The sequence below is a fragment of the Lucilia cuprina genome, chromosome 4 (assembly GCF_022045245.1).
Source record: "Lucilia cuprina isolate Lc7/37 chromosome 4, ASM2204524v1, whole genome shotgun sequence".
In the NCBI taxonomy this organism is placed as follows: domain Eukaryota; kingdom Metazoa; phylum Arthropoda; class Insecta; order Diptera; family Calliphoridae; genus Lucilia; species Lucilia cuprina.
This window is the reverse complement of record NC_060952.1, coordinates 17405279-17422704: the sequence shown is the minus strand read 5'-3', so window position 1 is coordinate 17422704 and position 17426 is coordinate 17405279. Positions and strand designations below refer to the sequence as shown.

Genomic DNA, 17426 nt, shown 5'->3' with positions numbered 1-17426 from the left:
GTCATTTTTTCAATCGATTTTTATATTCGAGTCATTCAGTCTGTCTGTCTGGTTTTCTATTGTTTGGTTTCTTGTTTTTTGGATTTTTAGAGGACACAGCATAAATATGATTTGTTTGTCTTGAATAGTATTGTGTCATGCCCTACTTTAGCGTAACGAAATTGTAATTTTCTAAGTAATTAATTTTTTAAATAAAATGTTTTGTTTGGACTCACCTTGATGTGCTGTAAGAAAAAGAAATAAAATAAAATTATTAATATAACAAAATCTTGGCAAGAATATAAATTTAATATATTTTCTTATTTCTATGCTAACTTTTACTCAAATTACAGTTAGACAGCTTTCAGGTACAGGATATTTCAACACATTCTTGCATAGTTTTGTATGATTTGATTTTAGTAGCATATTTAAGGCAAATTTTCGAATTTTTTGAGCATATTTTTCTTTTTTAGTGCATATGTATTTGCATGTACATAAGGACTGACGTCAAATTGAATATGAAACCTTTAATTTCCCTATTTTTTGACTTTTACATAACTTATATAAATATAGTTTAATTTCAACTAATCATTAAAAACTCCCAACCAGAAATTTATACAAATGATGAAACTTGATCTTTAAATAATTTGTATAAATAACTTTAATTTTTTTTCTTAAGCATGAAATGAGACCTTTTTCGTTAGGTGAAAATAAAATGGAAATAAATAAAACTACTGTACGATTAACGAACAGAGTGGAAAGAATCAAAAAATTCATACAAATCTAACAAAACCACATGCTGGGGATAAAACTTATAATGTGATAGTGAGTTTACTTAAAAAAAGACAGAAAGTAAAAAAACACAAATATTTAAGAAAAGCGAAAAAACTTTGTATGCGGACACGTATGCATTTAGAATCTAAAGAACACAAGATGAGGAAACCACAAAAAATATATATAAAAACTAAAGAAATTCAAAAGGTAGACAACATGCTGTGAAAACCACTGATATTTAAATGAGATAAAGTCAAAAACGTCATGCTTTTTGGACAAAATCATATTTGTGATACTAATATAAGGTGCATACCTACAGAAATACATTTTGATATGTGAAAATGTTGTATGTATATAATTATATATACACTGAAATGGATTTATTTGGTTTTTATATTAGACTGCTGCAAAATTCAATAAAGTCTAAAAAATACTTCTAGTTGTGAATTGTAATCGATTTTAATAAAATTAATATCTATCCGATTTTATTTCTAGAAATCTTGTTTGGAGTATAGTGTTGTCGCGCTCATTTCAAAATTAACTTTATTCTTGACCCTTGGTTGGACCGATTTCGTTTAATATTTTAATAAGCCTCTGTATTTCGATACCAACCATTTGTATTGATTCAATTATTAATTTAGATTACTTCAACATCGGAAATATCTAAATCAAGTAAATAACAAAATAGTCTTTAAAACGTGCAAAGTTCACTTCGCACTAAAATCAATCTAAAACTTTCAAACTTTTGACTTTGACTGATTGTGAGCTTTCCACGTTTGTTAACTTTTAGATAACGGATGTGTATAAAATTTAGACTTTAACAAAGGATTGCTGCAAAGTTGACAACGTTGCGTTGTCATACGTTTGTTTATACTTTGACAACGAATGTTATTGAAAAATTTTATGTTGATTTGGTACCAACCGTCTATATTTTCTTCCCTCTATATTCTATATACTATAGAAGCAATATTTTTATTATATTTTATTATAGTGAAGTCTTCTTGTTGATATCATTTCGTTAGTGCTCAAGAAGTAACTATTCCTTTCTTTATAAAATTGATTGGACTAGACATTGATAAAGTGTTTGCTAGTAATATTTTTTATACTAAATATTATTTTGAATTAATATTTTTTACACAAATAAAAATTTTAAAATAAAAGAAAAAACAATCGGACATAATATACCCTTGACCAGTCAGTTTCTACAAAAGAGTTCATAGTTTAGTAGGGGTTCATAGGGGAGTAGGGTTAAATATTGGGCCTATTATAAAATTTGGTAGATGAATTTACGTCTACTTCAAAGTCTTTTATGAAGATTTTAATCGTTTTAGTAATTAGTAATTATAAGTTAATTTTGGCCTTCAAGTCATTTTCTGAAGGAATTTGTATGGACGCTAGGGTCAAATGAGTCCCGATCAGTATAAGAATTTATATTGTCATTGTTGACTCAGAGGGTATTATATTTTTCAACTAATAGAAATTTCAATACCAGAAACATGTATATATACACTTGGTTATACTTTTGAGGTGACGAAAATTTTAAATATTATGAAACTAGGTAGATCGATTAGATACTTAACTCTAGATCTCGCTAGGAAGCTAAACTACCATAACGATGATCTTGTTACAGTTCACCAGCTGTGAGCTGCAACCAGATCGTCATTGTTAAAAATTTTAAAACAGTTAATTTTTTCTAAAAAAAAATTAAAATATTTTTTACTACAACAACACCAATAAAAAATAGTTTTTAACAACAATGTTAATAAAACATGAGAAACAATTCAACTAATGAGGTTTGAGGAATGCGTTAATAATCGCACAAATAGACATGATCAATAATAATAACACGCAACGAATTATAAAAACCAGACCAGATCAAACTTAGCCATAAACTGTAAGCCAACTAACTACTCGTTGATTCTTTACTAACACAATGCATAACATAGCATGGCTTACCAGCAGTTCAAGTGGAGTAGCTGAAAAACAAATTTATAATTAAATATTTACGCATCAAGAAAAGAACATAGACCAACCGTAGGGAAGTCAGTTAGAGTCATAGTCCTAAGAAACTGGTAGCAGCTACAAAATCCATATTCACTTAAGTTAAACAATACAAAATAATAATAGTAACAATAACAATTACAATCATAATCATAATAATAATTTAACAACAATGCAAGAATGAGAGAAGAACGTACACGGCAATTCGATAGACCACGAACGTGTGTAAATATATACATATTTTTCGTGTTTGAAACCCTGCAGCTTTTTTAATTAACTACAAATACCACCAACAACTAACCACGAACACCAACAAACCAAGCAACTCTTGCTCTTAAACCTTACAAAATATGTAGAGTTAAAAATAATACATTTTTTAACAAAATATTATTTATTTCTTTTAATACAATTTTTTTACAACTGAAGCGTTACAAATTCACTTCAACGAACAAAATTTTAAACGCACATGCCACAGTCGTAGTGGCGCCATAAATGGTTTGGAAAAAAAATTGTAGTTAAAATAATGTTAATGATCGAATTCTTACTTTTTATAATTATTGTTTTAGTTATTTTGTAAGTCTAATCAAAAAATCATAAATCACTTAGAGGCTAATTTGTTAAATATTTAATAAATGTAAGTTTTATTATATATTTAATATTAATAAAATATTTACACGATCATAATTATTTTTTATTATCTTCTTGTGAGACTATTTGTAAATTGTTTTACATAATTTAGTGAGATTATCGTTTTGAAATAAAATTGTAAAGGCTGATTAAGAATATAGAGAATATCTGAGCGATTGGTTGCGACGATCTCAATATTTCTGTCAAACTTAAGTTAATTTTTTTAATTTACACTGTAAGATCACTTTGACCTAAAAGGGATAAAATCAGTCAAACTTACTACTCAGTACTTCAAGTATTTTTTATTTAATTTTGTTTTCTCTGGAGGTTTTGAGTTAGATTCCCAAAGCTAAAAGCTTAGGTGTATTTCTGTGGGACCATAATTTTGGCAAAATTTTTGAAACAAATAGGAAGTTTATGCAAGTTTTGCTTCGAAAACCTAAAGGAGAGTAAAATATTTCCGAGAGTTCGTATTTTTACATCACTTATCTCATACCTTTAACTTTAATAACTTAGATCTTATGATTTTAATTTTCCTTGAAAATCGTAAAACATAAACTTATAAAGAGCAATAAGTAGACTGAGATCGGGATGGGCGAGTAAGGAGAGTAAAATAGTTCCCAGAGTTCGTATTTTTACATTGCTTATCTTATACCTTCAACTTTAATAACTTAGATCTTAGGATTTTAATTTTCCTTGAAAATCGTAATACATAATCTTATAAAGAACAAGAAGTAGACTGAGATCAGGATGGGCCCTAGTATTTGTATCACATTAATTACAAATTTTTTTATGTGTTCTGACAAAGCTTCTTTCTCATCTGCGTAATTCTTGCCATTAACAAGCCAAGATTAAGCTTTTCTTTTCATTGACTTAGAGTAAGCCTTTTGGTCACTTGGATATCTTAATAACCTAGGCGCCATTATTATCACTCTAAGCAAATATATCAAAATTGATAGATGACGTGGACAACTTAGTGACACAATTTGTTTCCCACAGAATGTAATAAAAACAACAAATTTTAAGAAATCTTTAATCAAAACATTATATAATCATGATGATTTTTAAAAATAAAACAAAAAATTCGTTCTTGTTAAATATTTACGTTGCGGTTAGATGGTTAACAATTTAACAAAAGATGAAACACTTGTTATATTTTCAAAAATGTAACAAGTATTTGAAGAATAGATTATGTTCCCTAAACATCTATAACACCTTTTCTATGTTTCTTAAAAAAAACACAATTCCCTTTTTCATACGCTTTTACAGTGACCGACCGCCTTAAAAGCAGATGATGATTTATTATTTTTAAATTTCTATATAAAACAATTCACAAACAATACTTATCAGATCTGTAAGTAAATTTAACATAAATGTGAAAACATCAAACAAACATCAAAAAAGTGTCGCATTGCAAGCTGAAAATTGAACAACAACATCATCACAATTTAATAGAAAATTAATGAATTTTCAATAAAACACAAATGAAAATTACTTGTAACATAAACGTGTTCGGGGGAAAAACCACAAACCCAAAATGACTTGCCAACCAAAAATATGATGATGATTATGTTGAAGTCCATGATTATAATCTTTAATAGGCGCTTTAATTTAGGGAATAAACTCCTCTTTTTTTTTTTTTGCTGATCAATTGTTATTGATGATCATGATGACTGTTCAAAGTCCTTTTTATTGTTAAGAGGCGAACGTGTGTTTCTGTGAAACATTAAAAGTCTTTTGTAGTCGTAGATGACAATGCATTGCCTTTTTAACACATCATGTAAATTGATGTATTCATTTTGTACTTCTCTCATATTTGAAGTGTTCCCAGTCATTATCATCAACATCATCTTCAACTGCATCATGATCGTCATCAACGGTATCATCAGTATTTATTCTCGTGTACAAGAAATGTAAATGAAAATAAGAAAAGGTGCAACAATGCATTTTATTATATACGATCGTCAATGTTTGACATTTGAGAAAACAATTTTTATTGAAACATTTCGTCATTTTTTTATTGTTTTATATACATATATTTTTATACATTTTTATTTCTTTTAGTATTGAATGCCATGGAACAAGTGTTTTATTTGATCAATGACCTGGGCGCATCACCATCATCATCAGCATTTATTTATTCATTTATTTGTATTTTTAAGATATACATTTAATGTATTGCACGAGTGAGAATGTTTTAACAATTATGAGTATAAATAAATGTATGCGTGCAGCTAATTTTTGATGCAGGATCAAAATATTGTTACAGTTCTTTTAACATGTGCCAACAACATCATCGTCATGATGATCATCATTCGGATCCATGACCAACAGAGTATTAAAAGGAAACTCGATTACAAGTATAATTTTAGAATTTGTATCGTTATTATATATTCATGAGATAATATTTATTTTTATACGAGTTACGAGTGCGAGTATTTACATAAATTTAAAAACAATTTCAAAACGGAAATATTTATTTTATTGCAATTTTATCTACCCTTTAAAACCCAATGGAAAACCCAGAAAAAACCAGGTGGTGTTCTAGTTTACAAATGTGAATTATAAAAGCATAAAATTGCAAAACTATTGGAAATTTATTGTAAATTAAAATGCAAACTAAAGAATAGTTGTAAATTATTGCTCTTGAACATTTTTTGATTATTATGCATTTGTTACAGCGGTCGTTGTTAAAAATGAAATTACAAAAGGCGACAAAACGAAATAAGAGTATAGTTAATAACTTGGGAGTATGAAAAAAATTAAAATATCGAAAAAATATAGAGAATACTTTACACTTAAAGATATTTAAGATCATATGTTTTGGGTATTCTGATATCTATCAATATTCTCAAACTTAGTATAGTATTTTTAAGAAAATTAAAATCTTTTGGAGGAAATTTTTTACATGCTTTACATCACCCACAAGACAGTTCAAGCCATCCGAAACTTTCCGCTCTTATCTTGCAAAAATTATAGAATTTTAAATTGACCGACTAATTAAAGTACACTTTATATTTGATAAAAACACAACATGGATTTTTCTTCCCCTTCAAATCTGGCAATGACTTGTACTTATTTATCAACTTAGATTTCAATGACAACTACATACAATTTACAATACTTGTAAGAACTCTAGTTATGACTTACTTTAAATCTTATATATGTGATAGCTAGATTTATTTTATTGTCGATTTGGGGATTTAGTTCATTGGGGAATTCGTTGCTCCGATGATTTGATACCCTATAATATATATAAGAAGTTCTGCAGAACAATAAAAAATAAAACAACTTGTAAGAGTGTCGGTTTCGAGAGTCCGTAGGACGTCTATTAAGGATATATAAAAATAAGGCGAAGTCATTGTTGCACACAATATAGAGATGTAATATAAAATGTATAAAAACTTTTTTACAATTGTAGAAAATCCGACTGTGAGAGCCGGATAAGTAGGAAGTGGAGACGGTTTTGAAAATATTATATAATAATCCTTGTCAAGAAATTTGAGGAGTTATTTAATGACACTGGTTTTATTAGCTTTTTAACTAATTTTTCAACATATATGAGTTTTTCTTTGGGTACTAAACCTTGATTACAAAAAGTTTGTTAAATAAATCGGAGTTTATCGATCTATTTAATTATATATATATATAATATATATATATATATAATATATATATAATATATATAATATATATATATATATTATATATATATAATATAATAAATATAATATATATATATATATATATATATATATATATATAATATATATAATATATATATATATATATATATATATAATATATATATATATATATATATATATATATATATATATATATATATATATATATATATATATATATATATATATATATATATATATATATATATATATATGTATATATATTGCTACGTAACCATATACTGTCTTGCATTGCTTTAACTTTTATTTCTTTTATCAAAAAGAAAATAAAACTATAAATATTAAACGTAGCTTTTGATTTGCAAAAAAGTAAATAAAACGCATTTCCTAGAGTACTAGGTAAAGCAATGGCAAAGAAATCAAAAGATTTTTACAAGTTACACAAACTGCAGCAGAAGCGTAAGTAATGGGAATTTTTATGTGGATTTGCGTTTGTACAACTTAGAGAGCTTAACATGTCTTCGACCAATTAAGTTATCCAAGTTTGCGAGTCTCGCAACTAATGAATTTTCTAACCGATATAGTTTCTCAGATTTTTTGGTCTCAAAAATCTAGAGATTGTACTAAAACTTTAATTTTTTTATTATATTCATATGTCATAAATAAAATTGTATATAAGCAATAAAATTTCATTTATTACCCCAAAAAATTGCTACGTCCAATGCCGTTTCACTCAATACAAAAAGGTGTTAAATACAAATTCTTGTAATAATTTTTTTCTCACTGTTTGTTCAATGTGAGAGATGGAAAAATGTATACGATTTTCGTGGTTGTCATGGCATTTTAACGCATGTTACCAGAAAATACTATTTATGAACTTTTGGTAACAAAGTGTAGAGTAGACTAAAATAGTGAGTCCACGACAAACATGGTTTAGTTATAAAACTGCAACATCAGCTAAGTTTTGTAACTAAAATTGTATTTACACAAGAATGTGTGTGTGTGTGTGTATCATGTACATACATATTTGAATGTTGCATTAAGAGGTGGCACAATGGAGAGTAGGTGAAACTGCGTGTGCGTTCGTTTTAAAAAGCCATACGTTAAACCAGTAAAACCGTAAATAGTGTCATGAATTATTTCCCGCACAATAAATCTATAAGCCCTGGAAGAAAAAAACAAAAAAAGTTCTTGTTTTGTTTGGGGGTAAAATGTGGTGGATCAGATTCATTACTACAAAGTTGCCATGAATCTTAATACAAATTCGCACATATAGAGCGAGTGAGAGGCAATGATTTAATTTATGGCAAATTTACAATAAATTAAGGATTTTTTTCTTGTGGTTAAACCAAATCCAAATAAATAAAAAAACAAGTATATTGAGCAAGGATAAATAAATGCATAGTTATGCTAATCATGTGAAGCTGTAACCACAGCAGAAGCAAACATTAATATACTCATACATACATATACTAGTGTTGTGAATGTTGCATGCAATTTTACTAATGGGTATTTAGTTGAAAGTTTTAAACATACTCACTAACAAGCTCGGGTGAAGTTAATAAATCCTTATTTTTTTACTCCCAAATGAATAGAAAAGTTTGTTTTGGAACTGACCTACCTTTAGTTGCCTCTTGGTTGTGTTTGGAAAAATTTATTTTTTACAATTTGATTTTCTTTTTTTTATTGCCAAAGTGCTTTGATGGTGAATTGTTGTGGTAACAACCTCCAAAAATTTAAATGCCACAAATCATGTGAAACATTCAACACAGTAATAAAACAAAAGTAACAACATGAACAACAACTTTAAACACACACACACTTTTACGTTACAAACAACCAATGTCAAGTTGTTGAATATTTTTTTGGGGAAATGAATTTTTAAGTGTTTAAGTTTTTGGTATTGTTATTGTTTATGTTGTTGTTATTGCTGTATGTAGTCACCACATGAAACAGTCATAATTTATGCCAACGACACATGCAAAAGTCCTGCTCAAGCAAAAATTATTTTAATTCTTGTTATGGATTTGGCCCAAAATGAACTTGTGGTCATATGAAAGCAACAACAACAGAAACAAAAAATTTAGCAATAACTACAATATGTATGTATATGTGGGTAAGAACGCGCGTTTAACAACATATATAAGTGTTTAATTACTTTTGCGCATACATTTAAACACAAATTTTAATCAAAAAGGGCGTAGATGTTTTGGGGAAACTATATACATGTAGATTAACTATAATTTAATTATATTTCTATTTTCAAAAGTTGTGCAGATTTTTGCAGGGATTTAATATAATATTTAGCTCAAGAGTCCTATTCGGGGGAGCGATTATAGACTCGCAGACAGACAGATCGACAAAGCTTAATCGTATAATTAAACTGTAGGACCAAAATTTTTGGATGTTACAAATATTAACAAAATTATATTAAATATAGGTGTTGGGTATATAAACAATTTAAAAATTGATAGAATTTCTTGGTTGGACTCATTTCAAGGTATCTGGTTCTAATAGTAAACCCTTTATTAAATCCTTATTTGAAGACTACAGATTGTCTTTAGGCTGACACGAATTATTCCAAATTCTGGGTACCAGATAACACTTACATAACTTTTAGTAACATGGTTCTATCCTGCAAAGACATAAAGGTTTTATACAAAATTTGTAAATATTAGTTCTCGAGAAAAAATTTAAAAAAATCCCCATTTCTAATAACGCCCTTGACTTTGAGATGTGATTGTGGGGGTATAAGCAACATAACAACAAATTTGCTTACAGCAACTATAAAAAACTCATTGAGCAGGACAACTTACTAAAAACAGAAACAAGAGCAATAAGTATAAAAAACACGAACAACAACAAAGTGTGAACAATAAATGTCACTCATGGTCGTTTTTGTTGCTATTGCTTAAATACTTTTTTTGTAAATTGCAATGTTGTTTGTTGTGATATCCAGAAACTACAAAGAAACAGAAAAATTTTTATTTATGACTTTCACACGTAACAGTGACAATTTTCGTAAATAAATCAATTTGGAAACAGAACACAGGCAACATACATATAAGGCGAACAGCAAGCAGGCAGGAAGGCAGCAGCAACAGAAGAGACAACAAAGAGCGAGAAAAGTTAATTTGTTTAAAATGTTCATCAATGTACTCGAATGAATTGGTTGGTCGGTCGGTTGAAATATTACTTATTTTCCGTTTTTAATTCATTATTCTTTTACTCCCTAATGGCTGTTAATTATATGCAAGCACGATGTTATTCATTTGTTGGCTGTTGATGTTGCTGCTGCTAAATGCCCTCATATTATGCGTTAATTGAAATATAAACACCTCAATATAAAAATTTTTATATTTATTATCCATGTGTGTACTTTATACCATTAAAGAAGAGCAAGCAGATGAAAGATGATAAAGGTTTAGTTTAGTTGTTGGGTTAAAAAGATGAGAATACATTCATCCATATACAAATGCATGGTGCCATCACCATCATCATCGACATCCACCATCGTCGTCACCATCACTATCGCCAGCAATTACCATGATGAAAATGATGTGCGCTTGCTGTGTGTGTACGCTGCAAGTTTGTTTATATAAATCAGTCTGTCAATCAATAATAAACTAAACTGTTGGTTTCATTTAGATCTTATGTCTGTCTGTTTGTCTTTCCGTCACTCTAATCCATTTTCATTTCAATAAAATTGACATATCAAAACATGACATGGCAAGTGCTACTTTATTTTATTATTTTTTTTCTTATTTATTATTTATGTCTTTAATATTTAAGATGCTGGTTTGCTGCTGCTATGTTATTAAGCTGGCAAAGAGGATCGATGAGATGAGATTCTGAGTTTAAAAGTTTAATCACAAGTGATGAATTTCAATTAATTGGAGATTAGTTTAAGCAAGATTTTTTCGCTTGTAAAAGATGGTAAATTTCTACAGAGTTTGATTTTAATAGTTAAAATTTTCTTCTTGTATATAATTATTAAAAATTATAGCAATTACGAGGGTTAGTTCATAAAATTATTAAGAACAGAAATAAGCTAATATTTTTCTTTCCCCCATTTTCTAAATTTTGTTTAAGTTTAAACCGATTTTTTAACTGAAACTTATCACTCCTAGATTATAGGAGCGGTACAAATTACAGAGCATGATTGTAGATTAATAAAATTTTGGATTTAAGATGATAATGCAAATATTGGGTTAAACGAAATGGAGTTTATTTTAGGTTTATTATTGAGTTTAATTTGATATGCTTAACTAATAAGCTTTTCAAAAATGGAGTTCATCGATTTTTCTACATTGAAGTTTTTTTCTAAGTTGAAGTTTACTCTAAAACATGCTCAACTAATCACAGTGGATTTTCGTGACCACTGAAATAAAGTCTTGTCAATTAATATGATCCGTATTTCGGACGACAAATTAAGTCCTCTAGGTGCTGTTGCCAAATCACAGTGTGGTTGAGTGATATATTTGTCGGGGTTAGATTGTGCTTGCTCATGACACCTGTCCTTCCCCAACGTTGCTTCCATGGCAAAAGATTCGATAGCTCGAGTACTTGAGCAAGGTGCACATATAATGGACCGGAAATCAATACGCGTAAATTAAAATTGCATGTAAGATACACGAAGAGGCATTGGTGAGTTGTAACTTAACCAGGAATTCGGGTAGGAGTGATTATTGATTTTAGAGTTATTTTATTTTAACTTTCCCAATAATCATATAAGGATTTTTATTCTAGTATATTTATGCAAACATTCACAATCTTTTTATTAACATCTCCATTAAATGGTAATTTTTTCTAATGTTCCCATATCCAGTTTGTCATTTTAACAAACAATTTAAAATAAATAATTCAAAAGACGTCAAGAGTTTGAAATCTTTTGTGTTAAGTTTGTTGTGAGTGTTTTGTGGAAAAAATGTGTAAAGTCCAAACTAATACAATCAATTCTATATGAACAATATCAATATCAGTAAAACCCGTTTAATTAACATTTAAATAACATTCGAATGAAAAATGATCAAGTAATGAAATACATTTCTTTCACATTTTTTTTGCTCTGTTCAAAATACGAATAAATATTTCATTTGATTTAATGAATATTTTAATTAAATACATAAATTTATTTGAAACAAATTACAAATGAAAAAAAAAATAATAAACAGGAAAATGTAAAAAAAAACTAAAATAATACAATAATTGCACGGTAATTGTGCAGTTAAAAATTATATTCACTGTCAGTTAAACACATCATATAAATACATTTATTCACTTGGCAATTAAATATTCATACTGCACACGAGCATGTATTATTTGGAAAAACAAATTGAGAAAAACTGTGGAAAAAACGCAGAAAAATAAAAAAACTGTATGTGTTAAATATGTATAAAATTGTAAAAAAAAATCTGCATAAAGGCATGAAATTGTTAAAGGAATGAATTCATATATACACTCAAACATACATATCAATTTTATAATTACAAACATTTTAAATTTACTTCTACCATAAACTTTGTATGAAGTGTAACAAAATATACGATACACAACATCAGAAGCATCACAAGAAACTCTTACATCACATTGTCAACAGTATATTTCAAAAATATACTCATATTATGCATCACTGTTTCGAAATTAGTGTTATGGAGTGTGCAATTCAAGGGAAAATGTGGGAGTAACATCCCATCATACTCAGCTTCATTACGTATAAATTGCAGCAGAATGAATATTACATGTGATAGTTTTACTTTTGGGAAGAGAAAAAATTGCAAACGTTTTATTAATGTTTGTTTATATTTTCGTCAAAAAAAAAAAAAAAAAAAAAAATATTTAAATGTTGGAGTTAATTAAATGTAATTGTACCCGACATTTTTCGAGTTTTCCGAAAAAATTTTTTTGTTTTTCTTTTATTACTGCGATAAATAATATTTGTTTATTTAAATCTAAGATGTTGTGGATTTTCATTTCATTAACAATTTCCTATAAAAATCTCATTTCAAATAGTTTTCAAAAATCTAAATGTTACTGCCAATTTTCGTAATGATCGGTCCGCATTTGAATCCTGCCTCTATACAAAGTACCATGATTCATTAATAACTTTAGCTCTGTGCGGAACAGTTTTTGGCTATCACCTATTATCACCTTTTCAGTTCGGTTCATACTGTACCTTCTGATCTTCGACTATACTATCATTTCTGCTTTCATCCCAAATCAAATGCTCGAGCTAGCTCATGAAAGCGGATAAAAGTACTCTAAGAGAATCCAGGTAGGTAATTTTGTAACTTTTGCGAATCCTAAAAGATTTAAAATGGGGACTTAATTCTTGCTCCAAATCGGCTCAAATACACCTCCTATCGCTTAGGGAATGTTTTTTTTTAAATCTGGGACAATAAATATGGAAATGGAGCAGAACTTCAACAAAGGGAATATATACGAAATATTCTACCTTAGAGTTGCAAAAATTGGAATTGTATTAAATATTTACATAAGACATTAGTCTACTGACAAGCTGACTTGAGACCTTATAAAAGCTGTATGACCCATTCGTATTTAAAATCCGTTATATTTCGAATTTAATCATTACGGATTTTGTAAATTATGTCTTCCTGCTTTTACAAGATCAGAGGTAAAAACAGAAGTATTCAGTTTTTAGGACACTATGACCTGGTAAATACAGATTTTAATTATTTTTCCGATTTTAGGTTCCATTTTCGATTGAAACGCAAAACTATTGAGAATATAATGATAAACCCATATCAGTTTATATATGAAAAATTAATAAAAACATTTCTATTTATAAACCCCAACTAACGATGGTGTGTTAAAATTTACAATAAATAAAATTGTCAAATTTTAAAAGAGTCATTTACCTAACAATCTAAATTCTTAATACTATTAAACCTGCTACTGTGGTTTACATTTTAAAATTCTTTTAAATTTTAAACCCTTCTCTTTACAAAAATAAAACTAGATATTCTTTCATCTAATTTTGTTTATTAAATTAATATTTTAAAGCATAAAAAATTTTTCAAATTTTATGCAAACATTTTTTATTTGATTTTTTTTATATTTATAGTTTTTATTGTTTAAAACTTTTATAAATATTAATTATTTATGAACAAAACAGCACAACAAATACATAATATTTATTTAGCCGAGCAAAGCAACATTTCACTTTGGTCGATTAAACTAATTTTCTAATTAATCATTTTTAATCTTGACGATTTATGAACAAAACTTTTGTATGCGACCAATTAGTATTTAAAGAAAAAATCTAAATCTTCTTGAAAAACAAATGATGTTTTATTATTGGAATATAGATTGCCGTTTAAAAAAATTTTAAATTTAAAAAGTTGAACATCAACCAATTAAGAATTCAAATGAAGCCTTAATTAAAAAATCACTCAATAAGCAGACAATAATAAACCAAAATAAACAAAAAAATAAAAAAGGTTAACGAAATAGTTTGTGCAAAAGTTTAAATTTTGATTAACAAAAAGGTTAATTTTTGTCTTTTGGCTGTTTATTTCTACTAATTAGCAAAAAAATTGCAATTCAAAACATGTGCAAAAAAGTTTTTACTAAATTTAGAAAACAAAGCAATCCTAATTTAAATATTATTTTTAACAAAACAATACAAATGATAAACTTCGTTAAGAGAATTTTTCAAATGAGTGCAAGTAATTTTTTTTTTGGTTTATTTTAATTATTGTTTAAATGTTACAATCTGACATGTTAAATATTTTTTTATTTTCTTTATTGATTATAAATTTAACACATTTTTGGCTGCAAAAAGATTACGTTTGTCGATAACAGTGGCTTGTTTAATTGTGTTGACATGTTTATAAAGCAAATATTTAAATTATTTTTTATTTATTGATCAATAATTCACATAGCAATGAGGGGGAGATTTTATTAGTTATAAGGTGTAAATTGTATAAAATATAAAACTTTAGGATATTTTACTCGCCCTACGCCCAGCTTAAAGTATAGAAATCGAATTGGAATCAATTTCCTTTTAATCAAACCACAGATCGTAATTAACTAATGCGATGAAATATGTAACTTATTTCTAAAATACATATAATACAAGTTAAATTTTCCTACAGAAAATAATTTGAATATGTACGTACCACCTCAGAAGTTTGTTTGCAAGGTCGTGAACTACAAATTTTAAATTATTTAATCGATGTCCCCTGAAAAGAAATTAAGAAAAGAATATTCGTTAAGAACAATTACAAAAGTAAAGTGCATTAAAAAAATTTTAAATATTAAGTATATCATGGAATCAGTTTTCTATAAATTAAAACTTTTTTCCTAAAGTTCTATTTCAGTTTTCTATTTTAGTTCTAGTTCAGTTAAGCATATCATGGAATCATTTTTCTATAAATTAAATTTTTTTTCCTTAAGATTAATTCTATTTTAGTTTTCTATTATAGTTCAGTTTTAGTTCAGTTCTAATTCAGTTCTAGTTCTACTTCAGTTCAAATTCAGTTCTAGTTTAATTCTAGTTCAGTTCTCGTTCAGTTCTGGTTCAATTCTAGTTCAGTTCTAGTTCAGTTCTAGTTCAATTCTAGTTCAGTTCTAGTTTAGTTTTATTTCAGTTCTAGTTCATTTCTAGTTCAGTTTATTTTTTAAGATAATTAATTTATTAATTTTATCTAAAATAAATAAAGCAAAACAACTTTTCACAAATGATAAAAAGAAATTTGTTTCTAATTCAAAAGATCAAAGTATTATAAATATTTTTATATAAATTAAAGAACACAAAAACTGCAATAAAACAAAAATAAACAAATATTTAAATCAAATCAAATTAAAGAAAAAAATATCTACAAATAAAACATAAAACATCCTAAAACTAAAAAGCGAAATAAAAAAAATATATATTTCACACAAGATAAACGATGTTGTCTATGAAGTCTAAGGAATGTTGAAATAAAATTTATTACAACATTGAAAACTGTTAACCAATGCTCTTCTAGTTGTTATTTCTATTCTATTTCTAATTTCTAATACAAATGAAATAAAATGAACAGAATGTAAAAAGCTGCTATAACACAATCTTTAAAGAAAAAAAAATACCATAGCAGAGGTATGATAAGTAGATGTTTGTATGAATCACACAAATTAGATGAATTTGTTTAAGAAAAAATATAAAATAAAATGATACAAAATTTATATATAAAACAACTTAAATACTTATATTCTGACTTGATAATATTAGATACACTGAGAAAATTTTTGTACACAAAAAGACTAAAACAAATGACTTTTACAAATCATATAAACTTTAAAAGTATTATAAACTTAAGCTACATAAATACATTAATAAGTAATAAGTTTAAACAATATTTTTAGTCCCCCTTATGCATTTTATCTACTCTATTTTTTCTTTCGGTGATTTCATGCATTATAAAATACATACACTCATATAATTTTGTTAAATTTAAAATTTTTTAAAATACCTACAAATTTTAAATTAAAAAAGAAAACACAAAAACACATGAAATAAATTTTTGAAGAATTTTGTATCTAAAAGAAATGTATCATTAACATTTAACACAGATGACACCAGCAAAAATGTATACAAACAAAATATTTTTTCAAAATAAATTAATAATTTATTAATACAAAGCAAAATAACATACAGCGACAGCATTTTCGCTGATATGTCGGAATATATGTGTTGACATGATTTTTTGACATTTGATCTGTTACAAGAATACGGAATGTATAAAAGAAAAAAAAAACAACAAAAAAAGTATGGCTGTTGAATTTTTAAAAAATACAATATTAAACAAACAACAATAATAAAATGTCACTTGTTTTTATCTTTTGCTCTGAAAAATACCATTAAATGAAATGAAAAATTTGTGTACAGAGTGAGAAGAAAAACAATTTTACGCCATTTTTCAATTTACAAGGAAGTTGTTTGTTGTTATTTCATTTTAATATCATTATTTTTTTATTTCCCTTACTTCCTTTTTGGCACTTTTCAGTGTTATTGTACAACTTTCGAAAGTTATGCAAAAGAAAAAAACAAAACATGAAAAACGTTCCACTCTTGTCTCTTTATATGTACTTCGTAAACTCCAATTCATACTAGCGACAACATTCATCCACTTGTAATCCAAAAGTGCAAGTTCTTGTCATGTTTGTGTCAACACTGTTGACATTTGAATGAAATTTTAAATATTAAATATTTATACATATGTACATTCATGTACATGTGAATATTTGTAATTGCAAATATTTTTGGTTATATGTTCATATGTTTCAACCTAAGAGAATATAACAGAATATTTTTAGAAACAGTTTGAAGTTCACTCTGTTCATGTTCTAGTACAGTTTTAGATTAGTTCTAGTTCAAGTTTTGTTCTAGTTCAG

At 27.1% G+C, this 17426-nt stretch overlaps 1 long non-coding RNA gene across 1 annotated transcript in view; it reads right to left on the bottom strand.

Moving 5' to 3' along the window:
* The window catches only part of LOC124419884, a 180066-nt gene that overhangs the window by 133968 nt on the left and 28672 nt on the right, over positions 1-17426 (bottom strand). The window contains exons 2-3 of the long non-coding RNA XR_006940871.1: positions 15170-15232; positions 216-224 (exon numbers count right to left, since the gene is read on the bottom strand). This is a non-coding gene — a long non-coding RNA (uncharacterized LOC124419884). The remainder of the gene's footprint in view (positions 1-215; positions 225-15169; positions 15233-17426) is intronic.